The following is a 19987-nucleotide window of genomic DNA, read 5'->3' on the forward strand; positions in this document are numbered from 1 at the left end:
AGAATGGAATGAAACTCTTATTGTAAAGCAGATTTGGAGGTTGATTGCAAAACAGGATTCCTTATGGAGTAAGTGGGTTAATGTGGTAAAGTTAAAAGGAGTGAGCTTTTGGGATATTAATCCAAGTTATAATGATAGTTGGGGATGGAAGTTTTTGTTGAAATTAAGGGAGAAAGTTAAATTTCATGTTGGTATTGATCATGTTAATGGTGCTGTTAAAAATGTATGGGTCACTAATGAAGGCAAGAAAGTTCCTTTTTCAACCCATGACTGACCTTAGAGTCAATAGACCAAAAGTTTCATGGAGTAATGTGGTTTGGTTCAAAGGCTTTGATCCTAAACATACCTTTATCTTATGGCTTGCTATGCTTAATCGTTTGAACACTCAGGATAGAATGGTAATTTGGGTGAAAAATCGGAATTTTAGTTGTGCCCTCTGTGATACTGAGATGGACTCTGTAAATCATCTTTTTTTCAAGTGTCCATTCAGTTTGAAGGTCTGGAGTTGTTTAAAATTGAAGCTTGTTTACAGGGGCCTGTAGGATCAGTTAAATGAGATTGTACATGGTATCTCAAATTATCCTGGTACAGACAATATCTGGAATGTTGTTAATAGATTGGTTGTTGCTGCTAGTGTATATTTTCTATGGCAGGAAAGGAATAACAGATTGTTCAGAATGACCAAAAGGTCTGCTGAAGATATTTGCAAAGATATTCACAAATTTGTTCAATGTAAATTGCTGATGTATAAAGTTAAGCATAATGATGCTGTTAACAGAGTAGCTAGGGTATGGGATTTGCAGCTGAAAGATGGTAAATTTTACCTTTAGTATGTAGTTGGGTGTTGTATAGGCTGATTTTGCTGTTTCTGTATTGTTTTGTTTTCGTTTTGGGCTTTGGGATATGTCCAGCCCTTTGTATGTTTTTTTGAAAATTAATATTTCTATGTTTGCCCGGGAAAAAAAAAACAAAAATCATCGTGCAGCGTAGTTAAAAGTAAAACTAACATATGAATGGACCTAATAAGTTTTATATTCCTCAACTTGCACATATGTATTATTGGAATATCGAAGGCACAAGAGGATATACAACTATGATTATGCTTTTTCATGAGTAAAGATGTTCTGAATATATAACCATAGAATCTATCTTAGTTTTTGGTATGTATTTTTTTCGTTTTTTTCAAATGAGTGACCACTTTTTTTTTTTTTGTCTCTATTTTTATATTTTAGTGAAGATTATATTTTGGTCACTAATTACATATAGTGACCAAAATTTAGTGACGACTTTTTAATGGTAATTAAATCACATTATTAGTGACCAAATAATAAGTGGTCACTAAAAAATGGTCACTAACGATCAATTTTCTTGTAGTGGATATATATTCGAGATTTAATTTCGTGTGTGAATTTTGATTGTTGGGACTAATTCTCACACCGGGCAGTTTGTCATATGATATTTATGAGATATTTTTTTTTTTTTTTTTTTTTTTCTTTCTTCATATTTATGCATCATCTAAATGTGACAAAAGTAAGCTTTAGGTCTCACTCCTACACATTTTTAGAAGTTTGGATATTACTACTGAGACTCATATGATCTTGTCTTAATATATATTCATGCATTGAGTTGGCTCCAGTATTCCACATTTTTAGAAGTTTGGACATATAACATGAATATGAACAAACAAAACAATCGAGAGGGGTAAAAATGACCCAAAAGACCATCCATACACAATTGTTACATTTCATCATCAGTGTATGCGTATATTGTTTCAATATATCATTTCTAAACCAAATTTGTCTAAATTTTTACCTTCAATTTTGAAATCCTTCAAAAAGGTTTCTGAAATCCAAGTTTGGATTAGGAAGTGGTTTCGAGAAGCCCTTATCGATATTGAAATATGGAAATTTGACAACTTGATTCAGCCAACACTCATTCAATCTCAGCATCTTGATTGCTCTTTCGACCGCATTACCTGCACAAGTCCACACACGTTGACTTTTTAGGTAAAAAAAAAAAAAAATCCAAATTCCAACTCAATCAATAAGGAATCCTACCCAATTTTCACTAATTTTTGATGGTTTTCTCACATTACTTGCCATATCTAACAACCAAGATAATTATCAAAATGTTATACATAAATTAGTATATTAGTATATAAAGCATGTTCAATCTTTTACTTTAAAAGTCAACAAATGATTCTGAATAATAAAGAGATTCTATCTGAACCTGTTTTGCAACCGTCGTATAACTTGTATTCTACAATCTTGTCAAATTTGTGTGAGTAGTTCAGTGAGGCCGTAAAATCACGCTTGCGACACAACTCAATCATCTTTTGTTGCTCCAAATAGAATTTTAGTCGCGGCAAGTAAGAAAAGTAAACCTGCACCCGAATCATGAACAAAAAGGCAAACAATACTCGTAATTAACAAATATATCAGATATGCAATTCATAAGAAGATGCAAATAATGTGTTGATACCGTTGTTTGTCTTTTGTCAATGAGACGAATGATGTCATAAAATTGATTATTCATGATAAGATTTTTAATTGTCTTCTGAGTCTTGAATATGGAGAGATCATCTGTTCCCACTACATGTTTTCAAATATTAATGTTACCAATAGCAATGAAATATTGAATAAAAAAAAATATAGATAAAGGATCAAGTATGTTACATGAGCATCCCAGTTGTTTAGTGAACACTGTCTTTTTAAGCATCTGGCTCCAATGGTCCTCCGATGTTTGTTTCATTAATCGTACATTAACTTGTTCATCAACCGGTTGAATTTGTGGTACAACTTGATCACCTTCTTGTTCAATCTGTGGCACTGTTGGAGTGTGGAGACATTTAAACAAAACTGGAAAAATTGTCACTAAAAACTGTTTCAACACAATGGGGTCGCCGAACATATGAATCGTACGTTAAATGAAAGGGCTAAGAGTATGAGACTACATGCCGGTTTGCCTAAAATGTTTTGGGCGGATGCGGTTAACACGGCGGCTTATTTGATAAATAGGGGACCCTCAACACCGTTAGGTTTCCGAATTCCCGAGAAAGAATGGCAAGGCAAGAAGGTGAGTTATGGTCACCTTAGGATCTTTGGGTGTAATGCATATGTGAAGACCAAAGATGCGGATAAAGACAAGCTTGAAGCTAAGTCAAAGAAGTGTATTTTCGTAGGCTACGGGTCGGATGAAATGGGCTATCGTTGTTTGGGTCCTAATATCCTAACAACTGGTATCAGAGCTAGTATGGTTGAAGAACTTCTTAGGCGAGTTGGGTAAAAGACAAGACTATTGCGTCTTGTATTGTGATAATCAAAGTGCGGTTCATCTTGGGAAGAATCCGGTGTTTCATAGTCGAACGAAACACATCAAGATAAGGTATCATTTTATTCGACAACATATAAATGATGGCACTTTATTCTTGGAGAAAATCCTTGGTACAAAGAATCCTGCCGATATGTTTACTAAGGTGGTTACGACGGAAAAATTGAGGTTTTGCATTACCTCAATTGGTCTTCTCATGAATTGATGAGAGAAGACCCCAGCTAGAGATGTGAATGGTGTTACAAGTTTAACAAGTAGTATTGAAGACCTTTTATCGAAAGTCTACTCATCCGAAGAATGTGTTGAGCGGGCGTGTCCCAAATGATATTTGGCGGTAATCGAAGGTGGTTTAATGTTCTTGGTAAATTCATTGATATGAATGGAGCTTGTTCAAAGTCTCCAAGTGGGAGATTGTTGGAGTGTGGAGACATTTAAACAAAACTGGAAAAAGTGTCACTAAAAACTGTTTCAACACTTGCACGGATTTTGCAGATTTCGGTAAGCGTGAAACAGAGAAAAACAGATCAAAAACAGAGCAAATTGATTGTACGCGTTGATGGTGCGCTGCGCGCACTAGAGAAGTTTTGATCAGAAGGCTTGCTCGAATTTTGGGAGTGTGCACGGCGCGCACGTTTAAATGTGCACGACGCGCACGATGTCTGGCAGCAAGTGGGCAACTTGCACACATGGGATCCGATCTTGATTGATTCTCCTTTCACTTTAGGTGCTTAGTGGGTTGCTTTACACCACTAATTGTGGCTGTGATCATGTCATTAGTGGGTGTAAAGCATGGCTAGTTGGTTTATCTTTCATGATTACTAGCACACTTGAAGATCAAGTTGTAGTTTGGTTGGTTTCTTGTTTGCTCTATATATAGAGCTCATTCATAGTCATTGTAACACACCACTCTCAAGTATTCAGTAATATACTAGTTGGTCCGTGGACTAAAGCAATCACAACGATTGCATATAACCACGTTATATCTTGTGTCGTTTTTACATTTTCGCATTTATTATCTTTCTTTCATTAAGTGGGTTGAGTGATCTTGATAGTATCACTACTCGGCTAGTAATCTTGTAGAATTACTAGCGTTGTTTGGGTCCTAATATCCTAACAACTGGTATCTAGAGCACAAGGTTTCGTTAAGGGAACGATGGCGGAAGATGGGAAGTTTAGAATCGACCGATTCGATGGAAGAGACTTTGGCTTTTGGAAGATGCAAATTGAAGATTACTTGTATCAAAAGAAGCTACACCAACCCTTGTTAGAGACCAAGCCCGAAAGCATGGACGATGCCGATTGGACGCTTTTGGATCGTCAAGCTTTGGGTGCTATTCGTCTTTCACTTGCTAAGAACGTTGCATACAACGTTGTGAATGAGAAGACGACGTTTGCTTGCTTGAAAGCAATCTCTAACATGTATGAGAAACCTACAGCTGCAAATAAGGTATTTCTCATGCGTCAATTGTTTAATACTAAGATGAAGGAAGGTATGAGTGCAACGGATCATATCAATGAATTTAATAATATCGTTTCAAGACTTGAATCGGTAGAGATTAAGTTTGATGATGAACTAAAAGCACTTATCTTGCTTTCATCATTACCGGAAAGTTGGTCGGGTACGGTTACCGCGGTTAGTAGCTCTACGGGAACTACTAAGCTAGCGTTTGAAGCTATAAGGGATTTGATTCTTGGTGAAGATACTCGCAGAAGAAACTCGGGAGAATCGACATCCGGTTCTTTGTTAAGTACCGACAACCGTGGTAGAAAATTTGAACGCGGTGAGAAGAAGGGTAGGAAGAAGTCTAAGAAGAGGCATCCATCGAAAGATAGAAGTGAAGTTACTTGTTGGGGTTGCAATCAAAAAGGGCACTTTCAAAGGAATTGCAAAAATGGTTCCACGAAAGGTGTAAACTTGGCCGAAGGGGAAAGTGATGATGCACTTTTGTGTAGTGTTGAAAATTCTATGGAGTCTTGGATCTTGGATTCGGGAGCTTCGTTTCATGCTACTCATATCAAAAGCATGATGAAGAATTTTCGTTCATATCAAGGCAAGGTGAGATTGGCGGACAACAAGCAACTCAACATAGAGGGCATTGGAGATGTTGTTTTGAAGACTACTCTTGGTTCTAATTGAACTTTGAAGAACGCAAGGTACATTCCTAAATTGAAAAGGAAATTTATTTCGGTTGGTCAATTAGATGATGAAGGTAACGCGGTTACTTTTGAAAACCGCCAATGGAAGGTGGTTAAGGGTAGTAGTATTGTGGCTCGTGGACATAAAAGGGGAACACTTTATATGGTTGAAGTGTTTGATGAAGACACGGTGGTTGCTACGGTTAATGTTGAGTCCGAATCAACTCTATGGCACCGAAGACTCGGGCATATGAGTGAGAAGGGTATGAAGATGCTTGTTTCGAGTGGGAGAATTCCGGATTTGAAGAAGGTAGAACTTGGGTTTTGTGAACCATGTGTTTATGGGAAGCAAAAGAAGGTGACTTTTGGGAAATCGGGGAATGCACCTAAGTTGGAGAAATTGGAGCTCGTTCATACGGATGTGTTTGGTCCAACTAATGTAGAATCACATGGAGGTTCTCGTTATTATGTCACCTTCATTGACGACTCCACTCGAAAGGTATGGGTTTATTTTCTTAAAGCTAAATCCGATGTATTTAATACTTTTGTGAAGTGGAAAGCTATGGTAGAAAATGAGACTAACTTGAAGGTTAAGTGCTTAAAGTCGGATAATGGAGGAGAATATGGTAGTCTTGAGTTTAAAGACCATTGTGCAAAGCTCGGTATTAGAATGTTGAAAACGGTACCGGAGACACCGCAACACAATGGGGTCGCCGAACGTATGAATCGTACGTTAAATGAAAGGGCTAAGAGTATGAGACTACATGCCGGTTTGCCTAAAATGTTTTGGGCGGATGCGGTTAACACGGCGGCTTATTTGATAAATAGGGGACCCTCAACACCGTTAGGTTTCCGAATTCCCGAGGAAGAATGGCAAGGCAAGAAGGTGAGTTATGGTCACCTTAGGATCTTTGGGTGTAATGCATATGTGAAGACCAAAGATGCGGATAAAGACAAGCTTGAAGCTAAGTCAAAGAAGTGTATTTTCGTAGGCTACGGGTCGGATGAAATGGGCTATCGTTGTTTGGGTCCTAATATCCTAACAACTGGTATCAGAGCTAGTATGGTTGAAGAACTTCTTAGGCGAGTTGGGTAAAAGACAAGACTATTGCGTCTTGTATTGTGATAATCAAAGTGCGGTTTATCTTGGGAAGAATCCGGTGTTTCATAGTCGAACGAAACACATCAAGATAAGGTATCATTTTATTCGACAACATATAAATGATGGCACTTTATTCTTGGAGAAAATCCTTGGTACAAAGAATCCTGCCGATATGTTTACTAAGGTGGTTACGACGGAAAAATTGAGGTTTTGCATTACCTCAATTGGTCTTCTCATGAATTGATGAGAGAAGACCCCAGCTAGAGATGTGAATGGTGTTACAAGTTTAACAAGTAGTATTGAAGACCTTTTATCGAAAGTCTACTCATCCGAAGAATTTGTTGAGCGTGCGTGTCCCAAATGATATTTGGCGGTAATCGAAGGTGGTTTAATGTTCTTGGTAAATTCATTGATATGAATGGAGCTTGTTCAAAGTCTTCAAGTGGGAGATTGTTGGAGTGTGGAGACATTTAAACAAAACTGGAAAAAGTGTCACTAAAAACTGTTTCAACACTTGCACGGATTTTGCAGATTTCGGTAAGCGTGAAACAGAGAAAAACAGATCAAAAACAGAGCAAATTGATTGTGCGCGTTGATGGTGCGCTGCGCGCACTAGAGAAGTTTTGATCAGAAGGCTTGCTCGAATTTTGGGAGTGTGCACAGCGCGCACGTTTAAGTGTGCACGGCGCGCACGATGTCTGGCAGCAAGTGGGCAACTTGCACACATGGGATCCGATCTTGATTGATTCTCCTTTCACTTTAGGTGCTTAGTGGGTTGCTTTACACCACTAATTGTGGCTGTGATCATGTCATTAGTGGGTGTAAAGCATGGCTAGTTGGTTTATCTTTCATGATTACTAGCACACTTGAAGATCAAGTTGTAGTTTGGTTGGTTTCTTGTTTGCTCTATATATAGAGCTCATTCATAGTCATTGTAACACACCACTCTCAAGTATTCAGTAATATACTAGTTGGTCCGTGGACTAAAACAATCACAACGATTGCATATAACCACGTTATATCTTGTGTCGTTTTTACATTTTCGCATTTATTATCTTTCGTTCATTAAGTGGGTTGAGTGATCTTGATAGTATCACTACTCGGCTAGTAATCTTGTAGAATTACTAGCGTTGTTTGGGTCCTAATATCCTAACAGGCACAACTTGATCAACTTAGGGTGCAATTTGTGGTACAACTTGTTCATCTTCTGATTCGCTTGATGGTTGAATCTGTGGTACAACTTGATCACGTTCTTGTTCAATCTGTGGCACAACTTGAACATCTTCGGGTTCGATTTGTGGTACAATTTGATCACCTTCTTATTCAATCTGTGGCACAACATGATCATCTTCTGTACATTCATTTTCTGGTACATTATGTGGTACAACTTGGTCATTTTCTGATTCAGTTTCAGAATGTTCACCATTGACAACATGTGGTTGTTCATTTTCTTATTCACTTTCTGATTGTACCTGCAAAAGTTTCAAAATTGATAGTTACCTAAAAATGTGTACTAGTATTCCAAATCTATTCATTGAATCTTGGTTTTCCAGCATCACAAAATCAAGATTACACCAAATTAGGGTAGAACATACATAATAACAATTATTCAAAAAAGGGAATTTAGTAGAATATTCAGTGTCCTAGTTGATCAATCAACGACAGTTTACTATGCATGATGAGATGATGATGATGATGATGATGAGATGATGATGATGATGATGATGATGATGATGATACAAACAGAGAATTTATTAAAGAGACATATTCAAATAACTCAGAGGTGAAATACACAACCTGAAATGTAAAAGAAAATCGAACACGGAACGACGTACCTGTCCGTTTTCTGGCACTTCCATTGTTTAATTCTTCAAAGAAAATGAAGGTAAAAGAGTACTAAATTTCCGTGTGAATGTTACAATGCAGCCAAAAAGAATTATTATTAATGGATTCTGAATTGAAAAGATGAGTACATAAAGAGCTGTTTAATTTTGTGTATATGAAGGATATAAAGAAAGAAGGTTTCTGTTTATTGGGTGAAGGAAATGAGTGTAGATTAAAGAAATGGGGTTCTTGTTTTGGCGGGTAAATCTGTTTCTAAATTTGGAATATGCCGTTATTTCTGTTACTAGAAGAGTATCATTGAACAGCAATGATCAAAAATTATACCCCTATACTTAGGTTTTCAAAAGTACCACCCTTTAATTTGTATAAGCTTACATTTGGCTTGATATCTTTTGAATTCAATAATATTAGTAGTATCATACTTGAGGTTAAACTGTTAATTCTTATTATCAAGAAACCATTATTTACAATGTTAATAAAATATCATTATCTCGCTATTTTAGATATTATCTTATACATGGTTGACGTTGGCTTAAAAGCACTGTTGTAAAAGTCGGCCGACGCGTCATTTTTTTGGGTTCTCCGTCCCGTTTTTTCTAAAAACGACTCAAAAGATGGTCAAAACTAAAAATTCGGTCAAAGTCTGTCAAACACAGTCAAAGTTGGTCAAAACAGTCAAAATCAGTCAAATTTTCGTCAAATATGTGATATGTTTTAAAATTAGGGTTTTTTTTCATTTTTTAGACCACTCTTTTCTCTGTGTCCTTACTGATTATGTACTCGGTAACATTAATTGAGTTTGAAGTTTGATTGTATTTAAATTCAAGTTCTTATTTAAAAAATTTATGGTACAAAATCATATATTTTATACATATATAAATATATATTTAAGAAATTATTAATAAAGTCAACGTTGGTCAACGACCGACGCGTCCCCGACGCGTCCCCGACTCGGCCGACGCGTCCTTTTTAGGTCTCGACTGATGCGTCCCCGACTCGCGACTTTCACAACCTTGCTTAAAAGTAAATTTTTTTTTTAATTTGTGTTCATGTAATATACATGTTTTAAACTTATAAAATAAAGAATAGAGTTAATGAGTTATATACATGATATTTTAGCACTAGTAGATCTTATACTCTACCAACAGAACAAGAATGTCACAGCATCAATAGGTGTGATATATCTAGATATTCTGCATACTAATTATAAATGTGATTTCAGCTATTGAATGTTATTTTTCAAAAATCAAAATGATCATTCATGTTTAATAACATGCATTACTAATTGACCAACTAGGTGAATCTAAAAACTCAACTGATACTGAGTCAAAAACGACCCATAACATGAATCCTGAAAAACCAAATAACCAAAAGCATCACCAGGGAAAACATCAAAACACTATTTTAACAGTAGAATATCATGTTTGTATGTATATATTGTAAAATTATATCCAATTGTTCAACTCCATAGATGAACTCCTTTAATCGTGTTCATGTTCTTGAAGTCCGCTATCGATATTGAAATTTGGAAACTTGAGTACTTGGTTCAGTTGATCCTGCTCCAATTTCAACATTTTCATTGCCTTTTCTATCAGGCTACCTGCATAAATTCATAAACTTTGACTTCAGGTCAAACATCTTAATATTACAACTTAAAATCGTTACTGAATTAACACTTTTTTTCAGCAATACTTTACTTTCTAGCATAACTTATCATATGGTCTAGTCAGCATATCAAATTGTCTTAAATATCCAAATGTTTTACAATAATAAAGCTAAAAACTTGATCATTTATTTACCACAAAATTCAAACTTTTATTCTAAAGAAAAGTCATACTATACGAACCTGTTTCGCGACCTTGAAATTTGATCATCTCTTCGACAACATATGTAGCTAAATCAGAGCATCTCATGGGATTCAAAAGACCGGCTGAGGGGGATTCTGGATCATATCCGAATAACATCAGTATTAGAGTGTTACATAATTCTACTTTGAAATCATCATTAGGAGACTCAAATTTTTCCCACTCGTTAAACTCGAGCGAAAAGTTAATCGCATCTTCCATCTCATTCCTACGACACATTTCAATCATCTTTTGTTGATCCAAACGGAAACTTATTCGTGGCCTATCATTCAAAAAGCTCTGCACCCGAATCATGAACAGTTTTGGTTAATTTTCAATAGATAAGAAGTCCAAATAACAACTTCCTTTAAATGAATCTGATGAACACATAATTATTGTTTACTTACAGTGCCCAGTCTCTCATTGAGAAGATTCTTCGCCTCATCAAATTGACAATTGACTATCAGATTTCGCACATTCTTTTGAACATTAAGAAGGGATATATCATTGATTCCCACTACAAATTTCAAAGATAAGCGCTCAAAATTAGTGGTAATGAAACTAATAATAACGAAAACAAAAAACAAGATCAAGAATAGTACGTGGGCAGCCAGTTGCTGTATGAAACGCTTGAGCGACTGCTGGAAGTTCTCGGTTTACAAGATAATCCATAACCAACTTATCCATATCTTCTTTCTCGACCTTCACGGTTTTAAGCATTTGATTCCAATCGTGCTCCGATATTTCTTTCATTTCCGGTACAACATTAGGCTCATTGACTGGTACATCTTCTTGTTCATCGTCTGATACAATATTCTCTTGTGGTTCATGGATTTCTGGTTCATGAATACCTTGTGGTTCATCATCTGGTTCGTTTACTATAAAATGATGTGGTTCATGTTCTTGTTCATTTTCTGACTCGTTATCTGAATATACGTGCGCCGGAAAGCCGTTAACAACCAGTGATTGATTTATTAGTTCATCCATTATCTCATCTAGTAGTTCATCATCTTCTGATTCAGTTTCTGGTTCATCTATTATTACTACCTGCTCCTGGAAATCATTTGCAACATCGTGTTCATCTTCAGATTGAACACCGTTAGCAATATGTGGTTGTTCATTTTCCGATCCGTTATCTGAATGTACCTGCACTAGGAATTGGAACCAAATACTGAAGTTAAACAATGAACCAAATACTTATACTAATGATGAATTGCATATAAAAAAAGTTTGATCATCAACAACTTAAACATTTGATGAACCAATTTAACAAATTATGATGAAAATCAACAACGTACCTCTCCATTTCCAGGTTCCATTGTTCTTGAAAGAAAACGAGTAGTGATTAGTTTCTGAATATGAGTAACAGTAGGGTTATTGATTTGATGATTTCTGAATTCATCAGAGAAGGATCTATATGTATAGTTATATGTATAGGTATAGGATATGATGGAAAAGAAAGGAGGGTTTTTGTTTGTTATGTTGGCGCTGATTCTGTTTTTGAAAATATGCCAGCTGTCATTCTGTTGCAACAAACCCATTGCCTCAGTAAAAGTATGGGAATTTTATTAGAATAAATACCATTTCAGTAAAAGTATTAAAACTGTTAATATTTAAATATAAAGAATATTTTTAAATAAATAGCTCTTTAATTAGAATTTGAAACTACATCAAATTTAGAAAAATACATGTTAAACATCACACTATAGAACAAGTGATCAAACTGTCACACTCTATATGTAAATCAGAAGTAGAATGCCCCTATCATATTACGTATGAAATCTTAATATACACATGATATAAAAAACAGTCCTTTGAGTTGCATGTTACAAACCGAAAGTACCGGTGCCGACTCTAGCTTTTAACTCGTAGAGTCGCAGGATACCACTAGTTTAAAATTTATATGTAAAAAATACTCTTTAAATTGTATAGGACACCACTAAATTTACCTACGTGACCCGTGTATTTTTAAATTCATAGTTTTTTCTTTAAATTGTATAAACACCACTAATTTAACTACTCGGGCCACATATATTTTTCGAATTTGTAGTTTGTTTTTTTTAAGTAAACAACCACTAAATAAAATTCAGATATAATTAGTACCGAAAAATAATTTCGGGACCCTATTGAGTTTTGATCTTGAAATCGCCACTGACAGATACACTCCATTAAAATTTTATTGAGCACTAACTGTTAAAACTACAAACAGATCACACTTATAAGGATGCAAATACAAGATTTGTTACTATCTAAAAAATTAACTTCGTGTAGACCCACACCCAGTGACATTCAATAATCAAAATAAAAAATAATGATAAAATAGATATGAAATTTCTATTGGTGCATCCAGTAGACCAAAATGTAGACCAAAATGCAGGGCAAGTTGAGCAGCATAATAATGATAAGGGCAAAGCTCGAGCAGCAAAACTAGTTGTGCCATCTCTGAACGTTTCGTGCAGCTTGTGATAGATGATCGACACTCGACACCCTCAAACTAAAAAATATAGCAGCAAGTTTAAGTTGTCATGCATCAAGCCGGAATGCAAAACGATGAGCTTAAAGGCGGGGGTAGAACACACACCAAATGAGGAGCAGCAGGATTGCAACAAATATTTGCCCGATTAACATTTTGCAAGTCCAGTAGTGGAGGCCGAACATATCCAGCAGCAAGCGGTACACACAATATTGAAATCTCAATTTTTGAACCTGTCACAATGCAATAAAATTATCCAAAAAATTATTATCACTCGGGTCATATACATGGATCAGACCTGATCTAGAAAGATATTACACGACCCATGGACGTACCTTGCTTACTGGAGAGAGTGGCGTGACCTCGTTTTCTACCGGCAATCATCCATTTTTCGCAACTCGCTTTGACTTCATACATTATTTCCTCTTCAAAAAACTTGACTCTTTCAACTCTCCATTTCATAGTGATTAGCTGCCCAACTCTAAGACCATTTGTAGGAAGAGGAACAAAACCGACCACCAACAAAGGTTCTAACACAGGACGTTTTAATACAACTACACTCTTAAAAGACAACAATGGTGTCGCATCGTCCTCAGCGCCTTTTTTTACGAGAGACATTGGGGTATGGGATCCAAGTTTTCTATCCCCAGATATTTCGTATTTTATATTTAATATTGTATCGGGATGCACAACTTTCCCTTCAGCTGTAAAACCAGAAATAATGAAGTTTGAAATGGTATATATTTGATATTGTGTTTAAGTAATTAATTGATTGATTGATTACCTTGAGTGATTGTAGGTTCCATGATTATACCAAACAAAATTCCAGTTCTAGATGTTGCGGGGACCACGAGCGGAAATATATTAGACGTTGGCCTACCGTCACCTCGTGCAGTATGAGCAAAACCATCTTGTAAATCTAACCACGCATCGTGAATAGTTAACGTGGCCTTCACCTGTGAGTGTAGTATCACCTAGAAGAAGAAAAAATGCCATAAAGAAAAGTTAGTATGATCTTTGACCCAACCCGACCCAACCCAGCCCGTTTTTGCCAGGTATACCTAATATAGAAACAGGACCAAAGTTGCTTACAATTGTATTCAATTAAACCTTTTTTATGAAAAATAAAGATTAAGATTACTTTATAAAGGAAATAGACCTGCAAAAGCGAAGAACCATCACTGCCCTGTTCTGCTATATGTGTGCTAACATGGAACGGGTCAGTGAAATGAACAGCTACAGTCCTAAATACAAAAATGGCGTTATAAAGTTTAACAACCTCCATAAAGATATTGAATAGGACTTGCGAAACCTTTTGAACATCTGATTATGTGCCACTCCAAATTCAAGTTTAAGAGGTAATGTCCTTAAGCCATCAACAATGCTTGTTCTTTGAGAAGATACTTCCCCTGAAAGAAGATGTTCAAATAGAATAAAAGTTAGTTAAGAAGAGGTAGTTGTGAACTTGTGACACTTTTGACTTATACATGTTTTGACCCATTATCCAACCCACCCATATTGCCACCTCTAAGATACGGAGAGAAACTAATGTCATGAAAACCTGTTGATGTTCCTTTTGCTAGCCCATCCTTGATGGCACATACGGGAATCCATAAAACGCTATCGATATTGCTTGCCCGATCGGGTAACTCTATACAACCGTTCTTAAGAGTAAGCTGAGCAAATTTTTTGGAATCAGCAGAATCAATGTAACTATCACCATCCGTATATTTCTCCATTTCAATGGCATACGATTCCTCAATCCTCAAGCCTGGGCCAGCGTCAATGTACAAAACAGCACCTTCGAGAGTGTAATTAACTGGCTTTACAATTATCCCGACCCACTGAGGCTCATTCATCAGTAATGCAGATGAAACTGCTGCAGTAAGATCGACAAGTGGCCTAGGTTTTAACACCTAAGATTGTAACACAACATTAACTTTGAAATATCACTAATATAGTTATATACTACTAAGAAACATGTTCAGGATAGATTAAATGGGTAATGTTGACCCAAAATACCTTTTGTCCAGAAAATTTCATAATTGTTAAAAAATAATTTGTGTCAATCATGAAGACGGAAGTTCAGTAAATAATGAGATAACACAAAGCTCCTTTGGGCCATTAGACCCAGTGTCTTTTAAGGTGATTTTATTTCTTTTGACCCATTAGAAATAGAATATAACCCAAATCAACCCATTTGGGTTAAAATCGCCACCCTAGAATCGCAGTTATGACTTGTATGTATAGAGTGCAATAATATCCTTTGGCAGTTTTGCGTATGAAAACAGGTACTACCTTCAAAATGGGCTTAGTTGGCTTATCGTAACTCATGAGATCGTCACTGTCTGCGGGCCCACCTCTAGAATACCCATGAGACCTAAATCGTAAATGACCTATCTGCCCTGTAAGAACACCCAAGACATACGAACCAGGCTTTTGTGGGGGCAACGAAAGAGTTATTGTATTTCTACCGGGGTTCAATATTGTAGCACCACAGCTCCTGATCGCCTAAAAAATCATAAAATATTTATAATAATTTTACCTTTGTAAATTTAAGTTATTATTGAGTGTGTATGCAACATACCTTAACACGAGCATCTGCGTTATTGGTAGCTGTCAAGGTAAGTTCAAGTGATTCAAGAGTGATGTCATCAGGAAACTCACTACATAAGCTTACCGACAATGTACCCGGGTCCCCATCACATAGCTCCAGGGGTGGCCCACAATTACCAGAAAACGTTATCAAAGATGAAACATCTAACGGTACGGGATCTTCCATTTCACTGTGTGCAAGGCGCACTACTTCTGACTGAAACGCTTGGCGTTCATTGGTCAAAAACAAAGTTTTATCTAAATAAAGTAATCTAACACAAGACGTTAAGTAACCGGGTCGATCGTCGAGTAGTTTCTGGCATTCGGCTAAATTGGGAAGCACGTCTGATAATAAATCTTGCCATCCTTCACCAGAGTAAAGCGCACAAACTTTTTCGTATAGTTTTGCGGCTAAATCATAATTACCATGCTTAAGTAAAATAGCTGCGATTTCACCGTCGAGGACAACCCCGTGCCGTTTCCACCATGAAAGATGGTAATTATCAGCAGCACCCTTTGTTAGCTCTAGATATTTTAGCTGTTGGTAACATAAATAAATAATGGTTAAAAGTATTAAAATATACTCGTATCATACAACTAATTTTGATTGTACCTGGCAATTGATACCCATTTTCTCAAATTTGGGTCAAATGGGTCAAGCTTTCGGGTCAATTGGGTCTTGAAAAGACTTAGGCCTAACAATATAAATCAAAACTTAAAAAAAGGTCCAGTGAGTTTTTCTTCAACCTAATGGGTCTTATACAAAATATAAAAGAACGGGTCAAATGGGTATCAAATCCTAAAGTTCAATAAATAGACAGGTCTAATGGGTCTTGTGAATGGGTCAAATGGGTTGAGTATAACAAGTTTCTTGCACTAATCATTTATGAAAGCATTAATGATTATATCTATTAGTATGTATATTAATATTTTCTTATATATAATAAATATTAATAATAACTAAAACAATATAATAAATGTAAAAGTATATGACTTGTTTGGACCTATTTGACCCATTATCCGTGTCGACCTGCTACCCAAACCGACCCAACCTGACCCATTTGGACCCATTTAAATTTTTTTTACCTGTTTGACCCATGACCCATTTCAACCCAAAACCGTTTTGACCCGTTACCCAAACCGGCCCAACCTGAACCATTTCCCAGGTAATTTTGATACTGACATGTAGCAAGTACCTCGAACTCCTCTAAAGAAGACAACGATTTCCATAAATCAGAATCGGATATAGTTTTACGGAGAGCGTGTTCGGCAGCTACAAAAGCTTCTGCGAGTCTCATAGTATCAATCGAGCTCTCAAAGTTAACAGGTATAGAACTTGTCTTTGATAATGAAGAAGAAGAAGAAGGTGGTTTAAGTGAAGAAAATGTGTCTGCTTCTGAACCTGAGCTGGCAGTTTATAACATGTTCAACCAAACAGGTGACAATAATTGGAACTTATGGGGTTCATTTAATCATAAAGCATATATTTCGATTGAAATTTTTAACAATTATCAAATTCGGTATTAGTTTACGTGCCTGACACTTCAAACATATTTCCAGCAGAAACGGATGGTCTTCGACGATTAGCTTCGCGCAGAAGAAGCGAGGGTTCAAGAGGCAATTGTTTCTTCTGAATACCAAAGTGCTTCATCCTCGGAGTCTCTTGAAGAATTTTCTACAAATCATGTTTATTGTTTAGAACAAAAATGAATTTGTCATCATAAAAGTATATATCATACAGGATATTAAAGAAGATATACCTTTTCTTTCGTAAGGACCTCAGATGAAGCGTCAGAAGGAACTGACGGCCAAATTGCTGGCTTCGGCCAAGGTACCATACTAAGTGACGCGCTGTACAAGAAAAAAGACACATTTGGAAAAAATAATAACACTATTACAAATGCAAGTCGAGGTCGAAACTGAGGGGCCCACCTGTTGACTGGACTTCTTTCAATATCAGATCCATAACCAAGCAAATATGCAAGCCTCAAGAACTAACAAGTTGATGAATGAAACTTCAGTAGGATAGCATCTTATGCATTCAGATAAGATACTCAGCATATCAATTAGGTTTACCTTAACTCGGCATAGAGAATATAATTCTCCCCTTACACGATAATATTCTTTTTGTATCTCCGGTGTCACTAATCTATCTCTGTAATGGTCAGAAGTTGCCTTCACCAAGCTCAAGCATGAGGTTAGAACCCAAACCTCCCTCAAACAAAAGGGTAAAATACTCTGTTAAGCAACCACAGATAATAAACGGAAACAAATGAGAAATTTTGAAGTGGCCAGAATCATTAAAAATAAATACGAATAATTAATCTATATTAACCTCATGCATGGCCATTGCTTCGGAAAAAGTAACTATGAATGCAAAACCCCTAGTTGCAACCTCGAATGGACGGTCTAGATTGAACAACAGCTGCATAAAACTGGACTCATCAGTCGAAACATTTTTGAGATAATCATTCATGCTAAAATGAAAGATGATACAGTTTTCAGATACAAGAATAGAAAACATATCTTAGATAACCTTAGCTTGACGGGAAAATAAATACTGTCGAAATTCAAACTCCCTAAATGAGCTATCTTGAACAATCTGTGTCAGTTGTTTGTTTCCAGGGTTTATTATTGTAGCTTGATCATCTCCGTGGTCCATTCCTCCAAAGTCCCTCGGTTTGCCTACCTTGTTGACTGTCGCACGCAAAAGAAGAATAAAAAGATTAAGAACCTCGATTAATTTATTATACTAGTTAACGTAAAAGAATTTTAGATAGTAAATCAACTTTAACAGATACATCAAGCACCTGATTCCGAGTAACATAGCTCTAGCTCATCATATTCCCCCAATGCATCTTCATAAAGATGAGCCATCTCAAACATGAATGCCAAGCTTTCCTATATGTACATTTAACGATTTACAAAAAAGGTCGACTAAAACATACATTTAAAGTTTTATACTGACAATGTGATAAAGAGTTGGGTACCTTGAGGATGAAAAGATTACAGAAACTCCAAATTGGCATCAAACGTAGTTCAGTGAGCTTACGAATCTCGTCCTCGTAAAACTGGATACGCTTATCAAGAGTGTTTCTAAGGCACTCCATAACTTTGACTTCAAAATCTTCCCAAAAAGTTACTTCAGGCTCAAACAGATCAAGTTTTAAGCATCTGATGAACCAGTAGTCCTCAGTCAGAACACAGACTCAAATCTCTACTAACTATCAGTAAATTACATATTTGATCATGCACATGATCAAATCATGTGAATATATTTTTATTTATGCCACTGATGTTCCAAAATGAACTCACGAAAAAAGTAACGGTGCATGTAACTTTACCTTTCTCTCCTTCTTGAGTTAAAATCAACTTCAAGTCTGGCATAAACTTTTTTCGCCATCTTATAAGCTTGGTCGTTATCTGGTGAAGCTTTGGACACAAATACAATGAACCACTCCTCGTCATTTTGCATGATTAATTTCAGACGTGGTTTTAAAATCGTCTTAAACTCATCTAGGTCCTAGAGAAACACACACAGTGTTATTCAAGATACAAAATTTAGACATTTCCAACTAACTTGTTTACTAATAATGTAAACTTGTACAGATAACGAAATATTTAGATGTTACCTCGCACGTCACAAGAACTAAAGTTGCATATGGTTCTTGAAAACAAAAGGACAACTGCTCCTGCGAGAAGCGGCTACGAAGCCTTGGATCTGTTGTCAGTACAAATTCAGCTGGCAGGTTATCCACGGTTACAGGATTACGTGTTTTGTTGTTGAATGTAACTCTTTTAAACGGAAGCCGTTTCTCAAATTCCTCCTTCACAAGGGGCCACAAATCACTTGCATCTTTAACTGAAAAAGCAGTTCATTTTGAATATTTGAGTTTACACCTTTAGTCCTAAAAATAGTTAAGCATAAACTTGTATACTAAAGATATAAACAGTAAAAAAAAAAAGCACCTGGTATTCAAATTATTATTATTCATTTATTTCAGTTTTCAGTATATTTGTTTTTGCATTTGTAGCTCCTTTTGGTAATCAAATTAAATTTTGTTCTTTAATATTCGAAATGCAGCTTCTAATCATGTTTTGATAATGTGAATAGCTCAACAATACAACATTTATAATTGCGTTATTAAAACTAGGGTTTATAAACAAGAAACTGCAGGTAGGTAAATAGGAATTGGTAAACGTACCGGCGATAACAATGTGATCCCGTGAGTTTTTGACAGACTGAAATCGAGCTAGAAAATTAGCCATTTATTTACATAATCAATCAATCAATTAAACTGAAAATGATTAAAACCGTTTTAATTCATCAGTGTGAGAATGAAAGTGGATTGATTTGACTGTAAGCGGTTGATCCGGATCATTGCAAGACTCATTCAAACGGTTTAACGGATCGGATCTTAACCTAATGTTTATATGTCTCAATTCCATTTTAATTGATGAACCGGGTATCATTAACATTAATTAATTAAAATCAACGGTTGATCCGGTTTAATTGTAGAGCCGCGTTAAATTATTATTCTAGAATAAATAAATAAATAAATAAATAAATAAATAAATAAATAAATAAATAAAAAACAGCCCAAGCTAAATCACAGAAATACAAATACAAATAACAAATAGTTGAAAATTGAAATTGAATAA

The 19987-nt window shown here is 35.9% G+C and overlaps 1 pseudogene; it reads right to left on the reverse strand.

Annotated features, from left to right (window-relative positions):
• Positions 1-12626: 12626 nt before the first annotated feature.
• Positions 12627-19594, reverse strand: LOC139886040 (trafficking protein particle complex II-specific subunit 130 homolog; annotated as a pseudogene).
• Positions 19595-19987: the final 393 nt, after the last annotated feature.

Source organism: Rutidosis leptorrhynchoides, chromosome 1 (genome assembly GCF_046630445.1).
Source record: "Rutidosis leptorrhynchoides isolate AG116_Rl617_1_P2 chromosome 1, CSIRO_AGI_Rlap_v1, whole genome shotgun sequence".
Classification (NCBI taxonomy): Eukaryota; Viridiplantae; Streptophyta; class Magnoliopsida; order Asterales; family Asteraceae; genus Rutidosis; species Rutidosis leptorrhynchoides.